The 24,722-nt window shown below is 44.9% G+C and overlaps 1 protein-coding gene across 1 annotated transcript in view; it reads right to left on the bottom strand.

Moving 5' to 3' along the window:
* Positions 1 to 10,073, bottom strand: part of MINAR1 (membrane integral NOTCH2 associated receptor 1) — a 36,536-nt gene extending 26,463 nt beyond the window's left edge. The window contains exon 1 of the mRNA XM_081228649.1: positions 9,992 to 10,073. The gene's annotated coding sequence lies outside the window, so the exon portion shown is untranslated. The remainder of the gene's footprint in view (positions 1 to 9,991) is intronic.
* Between the last annotated feature and the right edge of the window lie 14,649 nt (positions 10,074 to 24,722).

Here is a 24,722-nt window from a genome sequence, read left to right as displayed (position 1 = left end):
GTGCTAATTTAAAATGAACATCAATTTTAAAAACTAGATAAACAAGTTCCCACTTAGACCTGTCAAAATAGAGCCAAAAGAAAATTTTTATAAATAAGACTGTAAAGGTAACTATTAAGAAAATTGACGACAGTTTTTTGTTGTTGATTATGTTTTGCTGCTTTTGCATTTTTATGGTGAGAGGCCTATGTGTTAAAGGGAACGCTAAATAGTTATTTGCTTTATTTTAATTAGTTAAGAATTCTGGGTCCAAATGGCAATCTATTTGGATAGACAAATTTTAAAGCCTACTATACAAAGCTCCTGTAAGTATAATTTGACAGGTAAATCAATGGAACAGAATAAAAGGACAAGAAGCATACCTAAATGTAGCTAAGGATTCATTCTATGAGGAAGGTGGCATTTCAAGTCAATGAGAAAATAATGTTTTATTCAGTAAAGCATGTTACTGAATAGTTAAGTAATAGTTAATAGTTAAGTATTATTAGAAAAAACAGTTAAGCAGTTGGTAAAAAATTAAGTTAGCTCTCATTCTTTGCCATATACAAAAGTAAATAACAGATTAAATGTAAAGAAGGAAATCTGACACAGGATTAAATCATCTGAAGTTGTGAAAGATTTTCCACACAAGATTCCAAAAGTTGAAATCATGATGAAAAAGATTTGTCAACTTGGATAAATGAAAATGACTTACCTTGTCAATAAACATCACAGAAATTGAAAAAAGAAAAGAATGCAGAAACTTTTTGCATCTTATAAAAAACTTTAAATATTAATACGAAAGAATGAACCACCCCAAAGACAAGGAGTCAATATTCAAAGAAAGAAAGGCAAAGGAAAAAATGGGCAACATCCTAATAAACAAAGAAAGCAAACTAAAACAGCAGTTTGTTTGACTGCCTCATCATTATACATCTAAAGAAAATAAAAATGATATTGTCTTTCTAAGGTGAAGAAGCACCAAAATGCTATGGATTTTTTGCCTGCTGAATTGGTATTGGTTAAGAAGACTCATACCACTGTTGGGGAGAATGTGGGAAAGTGGGCCCTCCCAAGCACTGTTGGAGAGAGAAAAATTTGTGTGATCGTTACAGGAAGTAATCTGCATAAAACTTGAAATATGCACATCCTTTAAATAAAACAAATCCACACCTGTACATACTTATCTAAAGGAAATAATCAGATATGTGTAAAAAAAGTGCTACGAATATTCTCTATAATGTTGCTTATAATAAGAAAAAATCAGCAATAACCTTTGTAGCTAACAATTGGTTATATAAAATTGAAGTACACCAATATGGTGAAATGTCATGCAGCCACTAATAAGCCATGTTGCACAGATATACATATTGACATGTTTAATTTTTAATGATGTATTCTTAAGTAAAAAAGTGTGCTTCTAAATGGCATATTGTAGTATGATATAAAATTATCTATATGCACACCCTATATACCAAAATGTTAATAAAAACTATCTCTCGGTGCTTTTTCCTTCCCTTTGTTTTAGGTCTGTATCAGTTAAATGTTCGGAATATGTGATTTTCTAATAAAAAATAAAGAAGAAAAGATTTGCAGGCAAACCCCAGCAATGGAAACTTGGGGAAGTAAATTATTATCTCTGATCTTTGGTGTTCTCACCTAGAAAAGTAAGATATCAATTCCGCCTCCTGGAATTACTAACAGGGTCAAATGAGACACCCATTTATTCGTTCAAAAATATTTATTTTGTAACTGGCACGTGTCAGGCATGGTTTTAACTACTGGAAAGACAACAGGGGGACTTCCCTGGTGGTCCAGTGGTAAAGAATCTGTCTTCCAATGCAGCGGACGTGGGTTCGATCCCTGGTCGGGGAACTAAGATCCCACATGCCACAGGGCAACTAAGCCTGCACACCACAACCACTGAGCCCACATGCCTCAAGTAGAGCCTGCATGCCGCAAACTACAGAGACCACATGCTCTGGAGCCCACGCACCACAATGAAGAGCCCACACGCTGCAACTAAGACCCAATGCAGCCAAAAAAAAGAAATGAAGTAAAAAATAAATTTTAAAAATAAAAAATAAAAGAAATACAGCTGGGTATTCAAAAAGACCAAAAAAAAGAAAAAAAACCCACCTACCCTCATGAGCTTATATTCTAGTGGGGAGACAGATAATAAGCAAAATAGATAAGTAAAATGAATAGTATATTAGACGGTGGAAAATGCTATGGAGAAAAATAGAGGAGGGGTTAGAAAGCATGGGCCAGGGGTGGGGGCTGCAATTTTTAATAAGATGTTCAGAGAAGTCCTCAGGGGAAAGATTACATCTGAATGAAGTTCCCAAATACCTATTTGGGAAACCACAAGCAAACCACATGAGGAGGAAAGCAAGCATCCCAGGCAGAAGGAACAGCAAGTGCAAAGGTCCTGAGGCTGAAGCATGACTGGCGTGTTTGGTTGGCCAGGAAGGCACTTTATACAATATGATGTGCAAATAAACACTATTTATTAGTTTATTGTCTCTGATATAATATTTACCTCCAAGGTGATCATGTTCTTTATCAAAACATCTCCAAAAATAGCTCAGGCACCACTCATGTTCCATTTTACAGTGAAAAAATATTGAGAGCTGGGAGCACCCTTAACTTCCCCCCTATCCACCTAAAATCATTCCTATGTCAGCCTGCCTCCTGACCTTTGACTTCCCAGGAAGAGATGAGGCCCTGGACCAGATGATGACTGTTGGGATGAAGAGGTACAGACAGATACCATTTGAGGGAAGTCAAAATGTTTCCTAACAGTATAAGAATCCTCTAGTTCATTTCTCATTTAGGAAAGTTTTTCCAACCCTCCTTTCATCTATTTTCCTATATATGCCATTTGGGAAAAATGGTATACCATTTTTATATGATTTGTCTTAATTTAACTGTTTGTTTTCATTTCATTATAAATGTAAATGCATACTCTAGATCCTGTGTGTGGCCATCTTATAACTGGGATGGCTATGTGGTCTCAGTGACTAGTTGCACTTTGGGGACAGTGTTGAACTTTTATTACTGTGTTTCCAAAACTGCAGTTGATGGAACCTTTGGCCTCTGTTGAGTTCATTGTAGAGAGGGTAGAGTTTTAGGATTCAAGAAACACTGACCAAGGTGAAGATCTGATCAGATTCCCCAGAATGTCCACTGCCACCAGAAAAAGTCAAAGTTACGCCTCTGGTTCTGCAAAGTTCTGTGGCTTCCCAACACTTAGGCGGCAAATATTGATCATCTCAGAGGTTGTGCTGTATTCATTTCCTATTGCTGCTGTAACAAATTACCATAAATATAGTGGCTTAAAACCACACAGATGTATCATCTTAGAGTTCTGGAGGTCAGAAGACCAAATGGGCTTTTAAGTCAAGGTATCAGCAAGGCTGCACTCCTTCCAGAGGCTCTAAGGGAGAATCTGTTTGCTTGCATTTTCCAGCTCCAGGAGGCTGCCCAGTTTCCTTTGCCCCACGGCCCCTTCCTCCAGCTTCGAAGCCAGCAATTACATCATTCTGAGCTCTTCTCCAGTGCCCACATCTCCATCGCTAACTCTTCTGTCTCCTCTTCCCCACTGGTAGACTCTTGGGATTACTTCGAGCCACCTCAATCACCCAGCATGATCCCCACAGCTCCAGATCTTCACCACACCTGCAAAGTCTCTTTTGCCATGTCAGGTCACAGATTCACAGGTTCTGGGGATTCGGATGTGGCCATCTTGGGGCTGGGTACCTCTTTAACGGAGGGCCTGAATCCCTGACCACCAGTGCACACAGGCAGGGAAGGAAGTCTTGTCCTCTCCACTTTCTTGTATTTAGGGCAGACATAGCTGGAAGGTTTGCAGTCCTTCTCAGAAGGCAAATGCTTTGCTCTAGCTGATCAAGTAAGATCTGGTTTGCCCAGCCTGTCAGGTGGAACCCTCTACTGACTGGCAGCTGAGGATAATGATAATGCATGATGTTGATCAGGGCTCTCTTGTACCGTGTAATCCTGAAATACGTCCTAAAACCCTGGACACGTGGAAGGCCACATTGTCACATCCCTCTCCCCATTCTCCAAGCTCACAGCAACCCTGACCCATGCCTGCCTGGGCACCACGGCCCCAAGACAGGGAACTGGTCTGTCCCGCGTCCTCCAACCATTCACTTCAGGACCTAGCTGCAACCGCCCTGTATCCTTCCTCTCGATGGGGACGAGGTCTCTGACTCAGATCTTCCCCTTCCTCAGGCAACTCCAAACAGCACTTGTAAACGTGGGGGATAAACAGGGGCCCGGGCCTCAAGCCCAGCCATTCTGCCCATGCAGGTCAGGCATAGGCCTGAAATCTACATTTATAAAGATCCCCCGGCGGCGGGGGATGAGTTGGGAGATTGGGATTGACACATATACACTATTGATACTTTGTATAAAATAGATAACTAATGAGGACCTACTGTGTAGCACAGGGAACTCTACTCAGTGCTCTGTGGTGACCTAAATGGGAAGGAAGTCCAAAAAAAGAAGGGATATGTGTATACGGATAGCTGATTCACTTTGTTGTACACTGGAAACTAACACAACACTGTAAAACAACTATACCCCAATAAAAAGTAATCTAAAAAATACGATACAATAAAAGATCCCCAAGAGGCTTTGGTACTGTCCTTGCCCTGACAGTTGCCTGGGAATGCTGGACTAGACACATCTTGGCATTGATGCACTCTGGTACTTTAAATAATTTCCAATTGGCTCATGGGCTTCTGGAGTTAAGCTTCTTTATACTGAAGTACAGAAAATAATGGATGTCCCCTTCCTCGTTCCGGAAGCCATCTTTCAGCTAAGGATCTTTCCAGTGGCCACACCGTACTGTTGACTCAGACGGAGGTTACCGGACTGAATCATTCCATTTTTTCATCATGCGGCAGCTACAGAGCCAGGCCTCCCCCGCCCCTGCTGAGGGCCTCTGAATCATCCGACACGATGCTCATTCCTTCCTCTACAGGACAGCGTTATTGCACTGCCCAGCCTGTGCCCGTTCCGTGCCGGTCACTGGGGCAAGACGGGGACTGAGACACTGTCCCACTCCTCCAGAGGCCCACAGTTCGGTGGGAGAGGCAGACCAGCACGAGGTATGTTCAACACAGCGCAGGAAGTGCACCCGTGGCAGCGGGACAGATAGGGAGAGTGCACAGAGCCAACTACCCACCACACCCGTGCCCACTCCCACTCACTACCCATCCCCATCCCCCCCAACCCACCCACTCACCACCTGCTCTCCATCCTGCACCCACAATGCCAAACGGCCTTCCACGTTCTCCAACCTCAACTCCAGGCCCCATTCCCGTGTCTCTTGGCTGGCCTTCTCACGACTGTGGTCAACCCTCCAGGCTTCCAGGAGGTTCTAGAGCCCTTCACACCCACAGGACTCCCATCAATCCCTACTGGCCTATTGATCTTTTTTGGTTTGTTTTCTCAGCTGTTTACCTGAAGTCTCCGTAAGTAACCATAAAGCTTGCATGTTTAGCATCCTGCATACATTTTTCCTTTCTCAAAATCCCAGTGATATTACAGAGGCCGCAGTGTGGTAATCAAAGCACATCAGCCACCGGAAGTCAAAACTGCTCGCCAGGACACAAGGAGAAAGGCAGGAGGAAAGGGCACAGCAGGTGGAAGGGCTTCTGAGGAAGGCTTCCACGGCGGAGAGGAGGTGGGGGGCTCGCTGGCTGAGAGATTTTGTAGGGCACTGTTCCCACAGGCCAAGCCAGTAGAAAAGCTTGTCAGGAAAGCTCCCATTGGCTGAGAACATGGGACACCAGAGCCCCAGAAGAATCATACAGTAATCATGCTCAACAAATCACGCACTAGGGATGGCATTAAATGGTGTCTGTGTGTATGTATGTAGTGCATTCAGCAGGTAGTTCTCGAACTTGGATAAAAAGGGAAACAACAGCATGTCACAGCCATATGACACTGGCCCTGCAGCTCACTCCACTAACTCCCCTACATTTCATTCCAAGCTCACAAAACAGCTTCTTCTTCTTTTTTTTTTTTTTTTTTTTTTTGTGGTACGCGGGGTCTCTCACTGTTGTGGCTTCTCCCATTGCGGAGCACAGGCTCCGGACGCGCAGGCTCAGCGGCCACGGCTCACAGGCCCAGCCGCTCCGCGGCATGTGGGATCTTCCCGGACCGGGGCACGAACCCGTGTCCCCTGCATCGGCAGGCGGACTCTCAACCACTGCGCCACCAGGGAAGCCCAACAGCTTCTTTTTATTATCTGGCTTCTAATGGGCATTTCTCCCTGACCAGTGAACACACTTAACGATTCACTTTCTTCCCACTAACCTATTAAGCCAGCATTTTATGTCTTATGCATCAGGCCTTTGGTTATCATGGGTCCTTCTCTAAAAGATGGGCCTGGGTATATTAGCAAATGAACTCTGCAACCAGCAAAGATGACAACCACGTGCCTCAATCACACCAAGGTTCTAATCCCCAGGAAGCCCTGTCTCAGCAACCTCTGGCCTTCCTGGATAACACTGCTATGCTATGTGTTCTGATCCCAAACCAGCATTATCCTAAGCTCTTTACATGTTGCACCCATCAGGATAGGCTAGGTTATACTGCAGCAAGACTGTCCCCAGATTCCAGTGGCTTAAAACACCCGTGGTTTCTTTCTTATCCACGGACATGACCAAGGTGAGTCAGCCACGGGCTCTGATCCACATCACCTTCAGTCTAGGACCCAGGCTGAGGGGCAGCCCCAGTGCAGCTTATGGGATCTTAGTTCCCCGACCAGGGATTGAACCCAAGGCCACAGCAGCTTGAAAGCTCCAAGTTCTAACCACTGGACCGTCAGGGAAATCCCATGGGACTCTGACTGTCCTGGAGCAGAGGAAAAGGGAGAACAAAGAAGTGAGGCACCTGCTAACTCTGAAAGCTCCCAGCCAAACAAGGCACAAGGCCACATCTAATTCCGTGTGACCAGGGAACTGCCATCCTCCATGTTCCCAGAAGGAAAGACAGTCAGACTCTTTATTAGCAGAATAATAACCACCATACGCATGGTGCTGATGACCTCTTAGAGCAATCGGTTCCCAACTTGAACGAGTTTAAAGGTTTTTCTTGCAATGAGCCAAAATCTGTCTTCGCTAGGCAGCAACAAGTCAATCAAAGTCTCTGCCCTCCTAAGATTTACACTGTAGTCGTTCCATCCATTAGTCCCTGTTCGGTCAAAATAACTTTACTCCCTCACTTTCTTATCCATGCAGCAAGCATTTACTAAGTACCTACTTACCTGCCAGGTACTGTGCTCTATTTAGGAGCTTTAGGGCTGAAGACGTCAGGATCTTTCTGGAGTCCACGTTGTAGGGGGTTAGCTAGCCATCGAAGAGGACCAGCTGCCAGATCCTCCTTAATAACACAGAACTAGGCAACCACAGTATTTCATTTCAAACACTCAAAGGGGGAATATGCCACATTCTGGAGAGAAGGCTTCTAGGGCTTCTCTAACTGTGTTCTGGGGTGCCATAAGCGGTTCCAAGAGGGTGCTTCAGACATTACCTTGGGAATGAACAGGCTGCCATGTCCCTCCCTCATCTTTAATCTGTTTCATATACTTAACTTTCATATAAGATTTAACTTAAAGAGCTCTACTCTTAGAGAGAGAGAAGGAGGGGAAAAAACTAATGTTCTAGTCTGATGCTCTGTCATTTTATATAAACATGCAGAAAAGTTAAGTAACTTACCAAGGTCATACCGTGAAGTTAGAAGCATACCTGAGGCTGGCCACCAGCTGCCTCTGCCTGTCTCTAAACGCCATACACCTCTTTTTTTTTTTTTTTCCAATTTACACCAAGTCTGCAGGTAAGCTCCAAATGTCAGTGGGAAAAGCTAATCAGTGGGCTTTAGCAACATAGCCACAGAGGAATCTGAAACCTTTCCCGGCTACTTTGAGAACACACATCACCACTCGGCAGAAGCAGGGAGCAGGGTCTTCCCCTTCCTTCTCTTGGTTATCAAATCCCTGCCCCGCAAGCACAAAGCCATAGCTGCAACACTGTTTTCTGCTTCACATTTGTCAAGATTTGAGAAAGGGCTTATTCGGGGACTCCTGAGTGAGAAAACCCCCAGACCAGTCCTGTGTGCAGTGCGCAGAGACAGGACAGACATCTTAACCTCACAGAGGCAACTGAATGTCTCGGAGGGAATATCAGAGGGTTAATAGCTACAAAAGCTTTGGAAGCTGGAAAGACATATCAATTTTGCCTCTAGCACTGGCCAGGAAAGAAAAAAAAAAGGACTTTATATATGTAAAATTCAAAAAGAACACATCACCAACAAAGAAACCTTTGTCTGTCTTCCAAATATTAACTGCTGTACACTTCCTCACCAAACTCATCAGAAATGCAAATAAACTGTTTGATCTATTATTTCCCTGGCCATTTATTTGCACATAACTCAGATTTATACAAACCTCTCAGACACGCACAATAAAAATCAGACTCTATTTACCAGACATTTAAGGTTTTCCTTCCAGGTTCCAGGAACCTAAGAAAATCTCTAAATGTGTTCTTTCCGCAGACTCCCCCTTCTCTCTCCTGCTCTACCTTACTCTGATACACAGAAAGAAAGCCCCTAAAGGGGAGGTGTACAACTCTCCCTACAGCAGCAGGCCCCCTACTCTCTTGAAGCTCCTTCTGTTATTTCAACTGTCCTCAAAATACTGCTGCGAGGGTCGCATTCCAAAAGACATCCTGTGGCCACAGCTGTCTGCTGTCTTCTACCTGCAGAGCAGACTCCAGGGATGCTGGCGGTCATAGAAATGGGAAGGAAGGGTCATTTACCCAACTCCTCCATCTGGGGGAGGCGGTGGCAACAGCTTGTTTGCTGGAGAAAGGGGTGCCTACCTGGCCCCATACCCTGCTGCCAAACCACTCCTGGCAACTCTTCATGCCACGCATAAAATCGCAGCCAGCTGGGGCAGTGAAGCTCCCAATCACAGCCATGAGGGCGGCAGCATGGACTCTTCTCCTTCCACAAGACAAATGGGCTAGAAGCCTCTAAGATAGATCTCTATTGTTTGGTTGGTTTTTTTTTTTTTTTTTTGGATCTCTATTGTTTATCGCAGAGACTCTGGATCCCCCAGCTTAGGTCTTTCGCAAACGATACTTAATTCCCACTGAAAAGTGTGCGTGAACCCAACCACCTTACACAACAGTTTAACACGGCTACAGTCTTCCAGCAAAACAATGCTGGATTGGGCGCTGTTCCAGTGAAGCTGCTCAAATGCCGCCAGACGCTCCCGGCACCCTTGAGAGAGTAGGCAAACGGTTACCCTGGCTGGATGTGGTAGCCCGGAGGAATACTCGCTTAAAGAGGGAGGGCGGAACAGGTAGGGAATGCTGCAGATGCACGAGGTAGACAGCGTGTGAGTGCACGCTCCTCATCCGCCAGGCCTGGCTTCTGTGTTTCTGGCAGGTGAAGTTGAACATCCTTATCTCCTCGGGAAAAACAACGATCCCATTCCACGTCAACGTGACTGGAAATCTCAATTTAAGAATTGGAGGCACTGGTCCGTCCAGCTGGGGTTCGTCCAGCTTTCCGTCTTACTTTGTGCCTCTGATGTGTCAGGCTTTTTGCACACAGTGCTCGCCTATTTAACCCTCAAGATACCGTTTTCTACAAGGGAATTTTCTGCCATGAAAACTTGCCCCAAACTGCATGATCCTTTCCCGTTGACTCGCTTAACGAACCCCCGATCTCTCCACCAGGTTTGGTCAATCCCAGCACCGCACACACACCTTGCCCATCACAGCCCGCAACGCTGCGGCCCGCAGTGCTCCGGGGCCGAGGGGAGGCGGGGAGGTGCGCCCGCAGCCCCGGACCTCACACCCCGCGCGCGTGTGCGGCGAGCCGCGGGCACACGGCGTACACACCTCGCACCGGCACACTCAAGCACACGTGCGCTCCCGCCCCCCGCCCGTCCCGGGCTCTCCGAAGTTACCTCCGAGGCTCCCCCGGCGCCGGGCCCACGCCGCCCAGCGGGGCTCCCACTTCTTTCCCTCCGGGGTCAGCCCGGCCTCAGACGCCGCGGCTCGGGAAGACTCCGGAACCCGCCGGGCCCCGCCGCCTCTCGGACACCCCGGGGTCCGCACCAGCGGCCGCACCCCGGGGGCTGGGGCGGCTGTGGCCTCGGCCGCCCCGGGTCGGGCTCTGCCTTCACCTGCGCGGCTCCCACCGGGCTGCAGCCGGGACTGGGGCCGGCGCACGGCGGCAAAGGCGGGCGCTCGGGCTCCTCCCGGGCAGCGGGCGGACGGCACCGGCTCGCATGGCGCTCGGGCTCGCAGCGGCCCCGGGACGTGGCCTCAGCCCCCGGGCGGCCCCAGCCGTGGTCTTTGTGTCTCGGCTGGCGCCGCCGCGTCACGGGCTTGCGGGCGGTGAGCGGCGCGGGCCGGGAAGCGGGCGGCAGAGAGCTCGACTCAGCTTCCTCATCTTCGCCCGCCCGGGGCGCGCTGGCAGGCAGGGCGCACTGGCAGCGACTGCGCGCACCCGGGGGACGGAGGGGGCGGGCCCGGGAGGGGCGCGGCGGACGCGCCGAGAGGCTGCCTGTCTGGAGGCTGCGGCCGGGGAGGGCGGGATGGGGGCCCAGCCAGAGCACGGGGAAGGCGACGTCCGCTCGGTCCCGGGTCGCGGCTGTAGCTCTGGGGGTGAGCGAGCCGAGGCTGTGCGCTGGAGGGAGCCCGGCGGCCGGAGCCGCCAAAGGGGTTCGCGTCTCCCCGCTCCCCTACGCTGAAGGTGACTGCGGCCCCCAGCGGCCAAGCAGGGGCGAACGGCGTCCTCGCCTCTCCTCTTCCCCGGTGCACTCGGCTCACCCTTCCCCGGCCTCCGACCCCGCAGTCCTTTGCAAGGCCAGGGCAGAGTGGTCACTTCGCACATTGCTTTTCCTTCTTGGCTGCACTGGGCTTAAATGGTACCCAGATTGGAGCGACTGACAGTCACGTGATCACCCCCTCCCCAAACACGCACAAATACACACAGGCACACACAGACAGACACACACACACACACAAACACCCAAGCCCAGTGAAACTAGGGTGGGTTTCCAAAAGTCAAATTGGATACATCCATTAGAACTGGAGGCCTTCAGCGAGTCACCCGGCGCGCTGCAGTGGGGCTGAAACGCAGCAGCCGCCTCTGAGGCCACCATCTATACGGATCCTGTCCCTGCGGCTGGGGAAGCTCCAATGAACAGCACTTTGGGTCCCCTCGTCAAGAAGAGCGCAAAAAGAGTGTAGTTGTAGACCCGACAGATCCCACTGCAAAAGGAAAGCAAAGGTCCCTACCGAGTCGCGAAACAGAATTGCTGAGGAGCTTACCTCCGCGGGGACAGAGCCCTCTCCCAGGGCCGCAGTCGGTGGCTTTTCCGGGAGCGCAGCCAGGATCCCAGCTCAGACGTTTGCTACCTGTGGTCTGAGCGCCAGCCCCCGGGGTGGGGGGGGGGACGGGGGGACTCAGACGTGTTTCAGCCTCCCTTCTCGCGCTGCCTGGATGTCGCTGGCGACGGCGCTCTAAAAGTGAACCTGCTAATAAATGGATACTTTAAATAATGTCTGATCGGGGTGATAGTGCTGACTACTTGATTTTCTCAGAGCTCCTCTCTGCCCGAGGTTTAAAAGCCATTTGCGTCTTAGTACCTCTCGTGAGGCAAGTTGAAACCCCTTCTATAGAGAGAGGGAAAGGATCTGAAAGGGTGAGATGGGAGTAAAGTTTGTTTGATTCATTCTACCTTGCCCCGGGGATTTAAAAATCGTAAATAGTACTGTCTGTCTTTTGTTGCAATATTGTTTCTGGCAAAGAGAGACGTAAGTCCAAGGGATAAAGTGTGTCAAGGTAAGAAGTCTAGTGACAGCTAAAGTGATCTTGAGCCTCTCAGGATCCTCATTGCTCCTTGAGCTCAGAGGAAAATTATTTAAGACCTAAGCAAATTTATATATATATATGTTTTAATTTTTTCTTGTTCTTTCTCCCATTTCTCCACAAAATACCACCATAGAGACTAAGCACTGGAAGGAAAAACCAGAACTTTGTAAAGGTGAGAAGGGACAAAATGGACAAAAATGAGAAAAGGTGAGAAGGGACAAAAATCTTCTTTTCTCCTGTAGTTCAGCTGAGGCAGACTAGAGATTTATTTAAATTTTTTCCAGAAAAACTGTTTGGAAACCAAATTTTTAAGCTTAAAACAGCGTAAAATGAACATGCGGGGTATAGATGTCAGGCCCTAACATCACTAGATTCTAACCAGAAGGTGGCTAGTTGTATTCATAGTTACAAAGGACTTTCTCTCCTGGCTCCCAACTTCCTTACGCCTGTCCCAGAAGCCTTGGGAGGTATTCCTCTCACTTTCTGGTTGGCTACTCACTTTGGCATTACTCTCTGGACAGAGGCTGGAATTCTATGAGTACCTTTACTTTTCTACAGACACAAGGGACATCCTTGTACCCACGCCACCTTGCCCTCCTGGGAAAGAGTGAAGGTCATTTCTCTGCATCACTCACTGTGCCAGAATAATACCAAATCATAGTCACCATTTCTCTGTGGACCCAAAGCATAAAGTTGGGGGAAAATGATACAAATTCATAGCACTACACTCCCAGGGTAGGTAAAATTTTGTTGTGGCTGTTGGGGTTTTTTTGTTTGTTTGTTTTTCCTTTTTTTGTCTGGAGAACAGAAGGAGACAGAGGAGGAGATGGGGGACTAGGCACCAGACCACAAACAGAAATGGAATCAGCACCCAGAAACCATCCAACCTCCACGGTTTTTTTTTTTTTTTTTCTTTTTGTTGTACGTGGGCCTCTCACTGTTGTGGCCTGTCCTGCTGCGGAGCACAGGCTCCGGACCTGCAGGTCCAGCGACCATGGCTCACGGGCCCAGCCGCTCCGCAGCATGTGGGATCTTCCTGGACCGGGGCACGAACCCGTGTCCCCTGCATCGGCAGGCAGACTCTCAACCACTGCGCCACCAGGGAAGCCCCAACCTCCACATTTCCCCCATTTCTTATGGAGTCCCTCCCAGATACCCACATTGCATTTCATAATATCAGTGGTAAAGATGTGAAAACCCAACATGGTGTAAGAGAAACAGCCCTGAATTTAGAATCTGAAGATCTGATTATAGACATCCATTAAATGATATAAACTACCTGTGTGAACATAGACAAATTACTTGGCTTGTTTTCTATCCTCTAACACTTGAAATGTCGGATTTTACTTAAGTTTAATATATGGGCTGTGGGGCTTCCCTGGTGGCGCAGTGGTTGAGAGTCTGCCTGCCGATGCAGGGGACACGGGTTCGTGCCCCGGTCCAGGAAGATCCCACATGCCGCGGAGCGGCTGGGCCCGTGAGCCATGGCCGCTGAGCCTGCGCGTCCGGAGCCTGTGCTCTGCAACGGGAGAGGCCACAACAGTGAGAGGCCCGCGTACCACCAAAAAAAAAAAAAAATATATATATATATATATATATATATATATATATGGGCTGAGAAACATGGTTTCCCTCAGACAGAATCTGAGCTTGATTATGAAACCTTAAGCAATCTATGGGGATCCCTGTGATCCAGTCTTAGTAAAGTATCCTTGTCAATGAAATACAGTCCAGCAGCCAAAAGAAGTGTATCATTAATCAAATCCTTCATCCAAATTTCTCAGGGACTAACATCTTCCTCTCTGTGTCTTCTGTAATTCCTTCTTACCTCAGCTGTTTCCGAGTCTCTTTCTCACCAGTATCCCCCAAATGCTCTCTAAGTCCATAGCATACATCTTTCTGCTTCTCCTCCTTCCTTCCCTTACTCTGTTATGTAGATCTACCTATTTTCTCCTCCCTCTAGACAGGGGAAGGGAAAACTGTGGTCAAAATCAGAATTCTCTTTAGTGATAGAGGCAGGGGAGAAGGCTGTGAATATTCACACATTAATAGCTTTTGGTCCATCATAATTAGATCTCCTCTGGGTATATTTTAAGTATATTGAAGTATTAGAAAAGGGCACTGGATGTGGTATCATTAGACAAACATTTTTATCTCCAGCTCACCTGCTGACTTGACACACACAGTTTCTTAACCTTTTCTGAGTTTCTGTTTCATCATCTCCAGAAGTGGAATAGGAACCTCCATAGGGTCATTGGGAAGACCGAACAAGTGCAAAGTTGGAAGTATCATAATAGGCACTCAGAAGACGTTTGTGGCTTTTCAGATGGCAGGAAGGAAGGAAGAAAAGGGAGGGAGGGAGGGAGGGAGGGAGGGTGGAGGGGAGGGAGAGGGGAGGAAGGAGAAGGCCTTGCACCTTGGGCTTCTAGACAAAATCTTGATTGTACCAATGAACAAGAAATTGAAGCACAGGGAAACTCTTCCCTCCTCTGGCCTGAAAGGCTGAGCTGTAATCTACTTCTAGATCCCGAGAGGAGATGTTGCTTTGCTGGCCTGACAAAATGGCAAGCAGCACAATAAAACCATCATGCCCCTGGCATGGGTGCCCCATGGCTAATGCTTCGCACCTCACTCTCTGATTCTCCTCTGAGCAGCCCAAGAATCCTGTATCCTTACTGCTCCTGTGTATTCCAGGCTTTTCACCTGCCAGTACAGCACTTAGTAGGCCTCACCCTGAACCCGGGTCTTCCTAGATCCCATCCTATTAAACCTCAGTTGTCCTGGATCAGATCTGACAACTTAAAAAGATATCTATCGAGCAGAAATAAATCCCAGAGATCATTTCAGAGGTTGGTTTCAAACTATAGGAAGACGGTAGTCTCTACTCTACTTCCCAAAGAAAGCCTTTTTGATGTAATATCTGTTCCCAGGGGGATTGCAGCAGTGGCAGGGATTTCAAGTACAGTGACAGGCTTACAAGACAACTTGGAGGTGCGGGGGTGGGGTACAGAGTCACTCCCCACCCCCAATTACTTCACGGTGAGTTTCATGGGTAGAGACTGTGTCAGCAGCTTGCCAGTCATGAAATGAGGCCCAGAGGAGCTGTAAACTTCGAAGCCAAGCTGTGAATTAGTAACGGATCTGAAACTGGGACTGAGGTCTTATGAATCCTCCGCCAGTGTTCACAGTGGGCTGCAGCCCAAATGTCCTGAAATGCTGCCGGGGGCGGGACGGGGCGGGAGTTGTTCTCAGGCACCTCCATGATGCCTAGGAGCCTCCCTGACTCAGGCTGCAGACCAGGGCCTCTCAGACCAAGGTGAGTCTCTCAGCACCCATGGTCATTTTCTGAAGGCTGGACCTTAAGTTGGACATACCCTAGTCGAATATGAACCCTTGAGTTCTACTCTCTGCTTTGCACGTGGCCTTTTCCAAGCAGAAGCTGTTGTGGTGGGTTGTTTGCCAGGTGCAAAGGACATTTGTTAATTTCTTTGGCTGCCCAGATTCTGAATTCTCTTCTTATTTTGGAGGAAGTTGACACTTCGTGAAACTTCAATACCCCCTATCCTCCCGAACCCTGGCGGATAGGGCATGTGGCTGAAGCTTGGCCAACCCAACGCTTCTTGCCTGATGCTATGAATCTGAAGCCAGTGATGGTGCAAAAGAATCTGGTGACATCTGGTGACTCTCCTCTGTGCATCCCAGAATCCTTGCAAGCTTCTCACAGACGAGCTGAGGAAACAGAGGCCCCGAGAGTACAGTGCCTTGCCCAAGTGACACAGCCAGAGAGGAGAGAGGTGGGCCCGAACCCAAGCCACCTCCCTACTTGGTCAGTGCACACCAGGCAGTTCATGCATTGTGCACCATGGCCCTGTGTCCCATGCAGGAGAGGGAGCTGCAGGAAATGCTCTTTGCCTGGTGAGTTCAGCTCCCTTGTGGCTGGATGCTCTGAGCCGGACCTCATCCTGGTCTCCTGTCTGGGATTTCTACTCCCTCGGGGGTAGTGACCTCTAGGGTGCAATGGCCTGAGTTCAGTATTGGGAACAGCAGAGCCCTAAACAAGCCTTTGACTGAGATTCAGGCTTCACCCCACCCCCAATTTCCCTCAGTGCATTTCCCAAGCCTGATTTTCTGGCCTTCCCACTCATTCAGTCAACTCCTAGGATCCTTCCAATAAATTCCTTTCTCACCCATGTAGACCAGAGTCAGGAGCTGAGGTTGGCAACCCAGAGTCCTGACTGGCAATGAGAGGTTGGCTTTCCACTCTTGGAAATTCTCATACTCTGGAAATCTCAGGTATGCACAGAAGAGAGTCCCTGAACGCTGTCCTAACTGCTAGGTTTTATCCCCTCAAAGAGTGAGGCTTCTGGGAGTGAGGGAGGAAGGTGGTGGGAAGGGAAAAGGAGTTTTGTCCATGGTTTGAGTGGTTTTTAAAAATTATCTATCTATTTATTTGTTTTTGGCTGCACCATGTGGCAGGTGGGACCTTAGTTCCTCAACCAGGGATGGAACCCGGGCCCCCTGCAGTGGAAATGGAGTCTTAACCACTGGACCACCAGGGAAGTCCCTGAGTTTTTTCATTTCATTGTGTGAGATGGGAGAGGAGAGAGACGAGGTGCCCTGGAACAAGGGTGAGTGGGGAAATCATAACTTTTGGGCATCGCAGTCTGGGGGACACAGTGCCTCCTAATTGCCTACTGATTTGCAGGGTCCGGATGAGATAATAGTCACTCATTGTTACAGAAAAACTATGGTTCCTTCTTACTGAGACCATAATTACACAAGAATGTTTAGGCGATCCATAGATGTTATTGCTTATGTTAGAAGATGAGAATTGAAATATGAATCCCCAAGAGAAATAATTAGGCTTTTCTTCTATTTATTTTCAACAGCACAGTATTTTCAATACTGACAGCATCCAATTTACTTGGAAAGCAAAAGGACAAATTTTTGTGGATTCTGATCACTATGTATCCCAGGCAGTGAAAAAGTGCCTGAAACATAGTTTGGGGCTCAGTAAATATTTTTCAAATGATTTAGGTGTTCTTAAAAAATTATTTAACATGAATCTTATTAGTTTTTAAGTCCCCAGATCCAAGTAGAAGGACTGGCACACAGTAGGTGCTCAGCCTGTTTGTAGAATCAGCTCTATATTTCCACAATGTTTTATCTGGGCAGTTCCCAGCCCAAGCTTGATGTTAACCTCACAGTATCCTCGTGATCTCAGGGAGCAGGGGTTTGGTTTATATGTTTGTTGTCTTATCATGACTTGACAGACAGGAGAAGAAAGCCACAGCACTATGCATGAAAAGACTCTACCAAGGTCATCCAGAAAGTAGGAATTCTCTAATGCTGACCTAACATTTTCTCCACTAGACTGAACTTCAAAAAGAAATTGGATTTCAATTCAGCCAACCTAAATAATATTTCCTGACAAAGAGGAGTTCATTGAAGGGAAACTCACTGGAGAAGAGTACTTAAGAAAAATCCATTTATGCTGTACTTGAATTGCTGGCATTTCAGGTGCTATTTTGTGATCAGATAAAGGCTGGCTTCTCTAGCTGAAAGTCTGGTAACTAAGCCTCATTCTGAGATCACATTATTTCCCTGGAGTTATCTGGATCCTTGAGATAAACAAAAATATTTTTAGGGTTGACACAAATGGGCATGCCTCCAGGTTTCTACTGAAATAACCATCTCCTTTATCATGTCAGGGATGTCAGGTTACTGGACAACTTGAATCATCCAGAATTATCTACGAGCTAAGCAAAAAGGAAGGTAGCTTTGTTAGCACTGGATCACAGCAGGGTATGCCTCTATTTATTCCTTGAAAACGCCAAGTGCCACAATGTGCCAGGCCCTCTGTTAGCTGCACCTGAATGCAGAGATGTCACCAAGAGCTGACAGTCATTTGGAATTTAGTACATGCCAGATATCAGTTCTGAGTCTTACCTTACTTAATCCTTACAAGAATCCTATAAGATGGATAATACTATTATCCCCATTTACAGATGGGAAATTGAGGTGCATAGAGGTTTAGTTACTTCCTAAGGCCACAGACCTGGAGCAGGGATTTGAGCCTAGGTAGTCTGGCTCTAGAACCTATGTTTTGAACCTTTACACTATACTGAGATGAGTGACATATGGCCCTCAAAAGTCTTACTGTCCACTGGGAAAGACAGATGCCAAGAAGTCCTTATAATTCAGGGTGATCAGTGAGTGCAGAATGGCATGGGGACACTGAGGAGGCGAGGCCATCAAGGAGTCATGGGAGTGGTACTTTGTTTATTGTTAAATAAATTGCTTAATTTATTGTTTTAAATAAGTAATACATTTACAACAGACAACAGTCCAAAATTTTACAATATTCTAAAGATACCAACCAGTTACCCTGTCTGGAGACAGCTGACTCACCAGTTTCTTACTTGTCCCTACAAAGACAGACTATGAAAATAAAAGTAAATCAGCATAGTCTTTTATTTTTTTACACAACGACAACATTCTATACACGTTGTCTTATAAATTAATTTTTTTCACCATCAACAAGATATTTGGGGGATCAAACATCTATCAAGCTGCCTTCTTTTTTTAAATTAAACTTTTTATTTTGAGATATATGTAGATTCACATGTAATTGTCTTATTCTATTTTATGATTGCATAATATTCCATTGTACAGATGACCATAATTTATTTAATGAGTCTCAATGAATGGATATGTAGGTAATTTCAAATTTTCTACTATTAAAACATTGATACAATGAATATTCTTGGTCAGATTATTTCACACCTTTGAGAGTAAACATCTGTAGGATAAATCCTCAAAAGTAGAACTGATGAGTCAAAGGGTAGATGTAATTTAACTTATCAATATTAAAAATTTACACTCCATCTCAATAGATGCAGAAAAAGCTTTTGACAAACTTCAACACCCATTTATGATAAAAACCCTCCAGAAAGTTGGCATAGAGAGAACTTACCTCAACATAATAAAGGCTATATATGACAAACCCATGGCCAACATCATTCTCAATGGTGAAAAACTGAAACCATTTCCTCTAAGATCAGAAACAAAACAAGGTTGTCCACTCTCACCACTATTATTCAACATAGTTTTGGAAGTTTTAGCCACAGCAATCAGGGAAGAAAAAGAAGTACAAGGAGTCTAAATTGGCAAAGAAGAAGTAAAGCTGTGACTGTTTGCAGATGACATGACACTACACATAGAGAATCCTAAAGATGCTACCAGAAAACTACTAGAGCTAATCAATGAATTTGGTAAAGTAGCAGGATACAAAATTAATGCACAGAAATCTCTTGCATTCGTATACACTAATGATGAAAAATCTGAAAGGGAAATTAAGGAAACACTCCCATTTATCATTGCAACAAAAAGAATAAAATACCTAGGAATAAACCTACCTAAGGAGACAAAATACCTGTATGCAGAAAACTCTAAGACGCTGATGAAAGAAATTAAAAATGATACAAACAGATGGAGAGATATACCATGTTCTTGGATTGGAAGAATCAACGTTGTGAAAATGACTATACTACCCAAAGCAATCTACAGATTCAATGCAATCCCTATCAAACTACCAATGGCATTTTTCACAGAACTAGAACAAAAAATTTCACAATTTGTATGGAAACACAAAAGACCCCAAATAACCAAAGCAATCTTGAGAAAGAAAAACGGAGCTGGAGGAATGAGGCTCCTTGACTTCAGACTATACTACAAAGCTACAGTAATCAGGACAGTATGGTACTGGCACAAAAACAGAAAGATAGATCAATGGAACAGGATAGAAAGCCCAGAGATAAACCCACACACATATGGTCACCTTATATTTGATAAAGAAAACAAGAATATACAATGGAGAAAAGACAGCCTCTTCAATAAGTAGTGCTGGGAAAACTGGACAGCTACATGTAAAAGAATGAAATTAGAACACTCCCTAACACCATATACAAAAATAAACTCAAAATGGATTAAAGACCTAAATGTATGGTCAGACACTATAAAACTCTTAGAGGAAAACATAGGCAGAACACTCAATGACATAAAGATCCTTTTTGACCCACCTCTTAGAGAAATGGAAATAAAAACAAAAATAAACAAATGTGACCTAATGAAACTTAAAAAGCTTTTGCACAGCAAAGGAAACCATAAACAAGATGAAAAGACAACCCTCAGAATGGGAGAAAATATTTGCAAATGAAGCAACTGACAAAGGATTAATCTCCAAAATTTACATGCAGTTCATGCAGCTCAATATCAAAAAAATAAACAACCAAATCCAAAAATGGGCAGAAGACCTAAACAGACATTTCTCCAAAGAAGATATACAGATTGCCAACAAACACATGAAAGAATGCTCAACATCATTAATCATTAGACAAATGCAAATCAAAAATACAATGAGGTATCACCTCACACCAGTCAGAATGGCCATGATCAAAAAAATCTACAAACAGTAAATGCTGGAGAGGGTGTGGAGAAAAGGGAACCCTCTTGCACAGTTGGTGGGAATGTAAATTGATACAGCCACTATGGAGAACAGTATGGAGGTTCCTTAAGAAACTAAAAGTAGAACTACCATACGACCCAGCAATCCCACTACTGGGCATATACCCTGAGAAAACCATAATTCAAAAAGAATTGAATTACCCCAAGAAAACCATAACTCAAAAACCATAATTCAAAACCATAATTCATGTACCAAAATGTTCATTGCAGCTCTATTTACGATAGCCAGGACATGGAAGCAACCTAAGTGTCCATCGACAGATGAATGGATAAAGAAGATATGCCACATATATACAATGGAATACTACTCAGCCATAAAAAGAAACGGAATTGAGTTATTTGTAGTGAGGTGGATGGACCTAGAGACTGTCATACAGAGTGAAGTAAGCCAGAAAGAGAAAAACAAATGCCGTATGCTAACATATATATATGGAATCTAAAAAAAAACAAAAACAAAAAAACAGTTCTGAAGAACTTGGGGGCAGGATAGGAATAAAGACACAGATGTAGAGAATGGACTGGAGGACATGGGGAGAGAGAATGGTAAGCTGGGATGAAGTGAGAGAGTGGCATGGACATATATACACTACCAAATGTAAAGTAGATAGCTACTGGGAAGCAGCTGCATAGCATAGGGAGATCAGCTCAGTGCTTTGTGACCACCTGGAGATGTGGGATAGGGAGGATGGTAGGGAGACGCAAGAGGGAGGAGATATGGAGATATATGTATATGTATAGCTGATTCACTTTGTTATAAAGCAGAAACTAACACACCATGGTAAAGCAATTATACTCCAATAAAGATGTTAAAACAAAATAGGAAAAAAAATTTTTTTACCCTCCATTTAGGTTATACCAATACACACTCCCCACAGAATAGAAAAACTTATCCACATGATTTCAATTTTGGGGGCAATTTGACATTTTCTTCATGGCCTGAATAATGGTCAGATTTTTAGAATTTTTGTTTGCTGAGCATAGACTTCAAAATATATCAGTTTATACCTTTTAAATGTGTTACTTAGATTTTCTTTAACTGCTCACTTTTTGCTCCCTTGCTCTGTCATTGACTGAAGTAAGCTTTCTTAGTAATCATATGTTTTTGTCTGTTTCACCATTCAGTTTCCATAGTTTTTGCTTTATGAATGTCCCTTCCATGTTATTTGGTACAGAGATATTCCACCTTATCTGAAATTAAGATGGTAACCTTTGCTCTTTTCGTTTTTTTGTCTCTATTTTCTCAGTATGCCTTTGTCCAGTCTTTAATGTTCAACTTTTGAAGTCACCTTGTTTTAAGAGAGTTTTCAAATGTCACTTCATCCCAAGTAAGAAAATAAGCATATAATGAAAGAAACTCTAATACTAAGAAGCATGACATAAAATACAACAACAGAATCAAAACTAAAATGTAGGTCATATTAATCTTTGTGAGTATCTTAAACTTACTTATTAAAGGTTGGATTACCATGCAAAATTCAACCATCAACTCTCCCTGGAGACACTTGGAAACTCTGCTAAAACAAGGTGACTTCAAAGCCATACTGCATCAGAGCGTGATTAGGAAGATCAAATGAGAAAATTAAATTACTGAAACCAAATACAGTAAGTCCCCTACATACATACCTTCAAGTTGCGAACTTTCAAAGATGCAAATGTGCATTCCCATGTCCAACCATGTAAATTAGTTCACGTGTCTGGCGTACACTGTCACGTGCGTGCATCCTCTACAAGTGGTTGTGCTTTTGTGTACTTTACTGTACAGTACTGTATAGAGTATGGTATTACAGTATCTTTATTTCAAGCCCAGGATGTCCAGAAGCAAGCAAAAAACCAGCAGTTATGTTTTGATAGCTGGTACTACTGTACTTTTCAAGGTACTGTACCATGATTAAAATGTTTATTTTTTGTGTCTGCTTGTTTTTTATGCATTATTTGTGTGAAAAGTATTATAAACCTATTACAGCATGGTACATACTATATAACCAACTGTGTAGTTGGGTACCTAGGCTAACTGTGTTAGACTTACAAATTGGACTTACGAACAAATTGGACTTACCTAGGCTAACAAATTGGACTTAAGAATGCACTCTCCGAGGCTTCCCTGGCGGCGCAGTGGTTAAGAATCTGCCTGCCAACGCAGGAACACGGATTTGAGCCCTGATCCAGGAACAGCCCACATGCCGCAGAGCAACTAAGCCTGAGAACCACAACTACTGAGCCTGCAATCTAGAGCCCGTGAGCCACAGCTACTGAGGCCACATGCCACAACTACTGCTCTGCAACAAGAGAAGCCCACACACTGCAACGAAGAGTAGCCCCTGCTCGCTGCAACTAGAGAAAGCCCAGACGCAGCAACGAAGACCCAACACGGCCAAAAATAAATAAGTAAATAATTTTTTTAAAAAAAGAGTTCCTGGTTAGCTTGCATAATATTTAAGATATTTGTTTTACGGTCTCATCTAGTAGCATTTATTTACCAAGAAGAAATATTTTCTATAACAGCTGACATTTCTTTAGGAACTCCTTTTAGTTTACCTGCTAATATAACCAGATTTGAAAATATCTGTCATGAAAAATGAATAAAACACATTTTAGTTGGAATAGAGACTCCCTCTTTATTTAAACTTGTTGAGCAAAAACTTTAACTGAATATTTTTACCAAAACTCCTTTCCAGTGACAGAACTGACCTATGCTAGTGAAATGACCTCCCCCCATCAGAACTTTCTGTTTTGAAAGTGCTTTCTTGTCAGCTCCCTGCTTTGATCCACACAGCAAATGGGGTAGCCCAGGTTGTTTGGAGACCACTCTGACCTGAATTTCATCTCTTCTCTCTTTTTTCAGTTACTACGGGTGCCAAGAAGCAATTACATGCCTGGAGGATAGATGGCTGGGGTAAGGGTGTAGGTAGTCCATTGGAAAGCAACTCGAACGTTCTGTTTAGTTCCATTTCATGCTTACATGTTCAAAAAGACTTCTTTAAAAACTTTCATTATCTTGCTGTCCTTATGAAAGTGATACCTGGACTTCTGCCTGAATGACAAAATAAGCTTATGTGGAAAGACCCACCTCTTGCTCTGAAAACATACAAATGTTGCATAAAATATAACAACAAAAATTTTTTGAATTATAAAGCCAAGTTCAAAATCAAGAAAGAAAAGCAATACCAGGTGCAGGAAATGAAAAAGACTGTAAGAGTTGGAGTGATGCGCTGGAATAAAGCAAATTGTCTGTCAAAGATTCTGGCTTGAATATATCCCTTAGAACAGGGGATGGCAAACTACGACCCAGGGGCCAAATTCAGCTCACAGCCTATTTCTGTACAGTTTGGGAGGTAAGAATTTTTTCATGTTTAAATGGTTACAATTTAAATGGTTATATTATAAGTACACTTGATTTTGCTTCTTGGTCCAAAAAGCCTAAAATATTTACTATTTAGCCCCTTGCAGAAAAAGTCTGCCGACCCAGCCTTACAATACCAATGCCCTCATGGGCACAGTCTGAGTCAAGGGCTCCAGCCCAGCAGGAGTCTGTATGTGAGCGCTCTGCGTAGAGAGGGGAAGCCCCCAGAGGGGCTTCTCCACCTGTGAACAGAGGTAGAAAGACTGCACACAAGTTAGAGGTGTGTGTAATGACAGGCCCTACCTGCGTCATGGAAGAAGGAGGCTCACCCTTGAGAGTTGAGAAATCTAAGCCTGCCTGGACTGTGCATATGGGGATGAATTTCTACACTCATCCCCAGGATGGGTGTAGAAATTCAGATCAGACTAAGTGGGAGAGGGGTGGAAGGATATACACATGGAGCGTCCTTCCGGGCGTCTCAAGTCTCTCATTCCATTTCTCTGGTGAACATTCCCTGTGTCTTCCTAGGGAGAGACCTGGCTGCCTGTGTCCTGTGCAGAGGAGTGGACAGGGGGTGTGGAGGGTCATCTGGTGTCCAGTCTGAGTCTCCCCCATCTCCCTCTTTTCAGCCGTCTTCCTCTTCTCTTGTGCCTCCGAGTGCCAGCCTCTCCAGGTTTTGTTGGGTAAACTGGCTCTCACCTTGGTACTCACCTCAAGAGAGCAGTTTCTTCCCTGGGTTAGATCACTTACCACTCCCCTATTTCCTTTCTTTTTCAAAAAAAAAAAAAAAGTGTTTTTTCAACTGATTTCCCCTCTCATACTCCGACTGTTCTTTGGAATCTGTGCCTTTTTTTATTCCCTTACCATCATTTTACTGGATTTCATGAGAGAGGGAGATAACCTCATATGGTCAACAGACCATCTTTGTCTGAGTTCATTGCGAACTGAA

The sequence above is a fragment of the Mesoplodon bidens genome, assembly GCF_964165515.1.
Source record: "Mesoplodon bidens genome assembly, chromosome: 3".
NCBI lineage: Eukaryota > Metazoa > Chordata > Mammalia > Artiodactyla > Ziphiidae > Mesoplodon > Mesoplodon bidens.
Note: the sequence above shows the minus strand (reverse complement) of the source record. Positions and strands in the feature narration are given on the sequence as shown.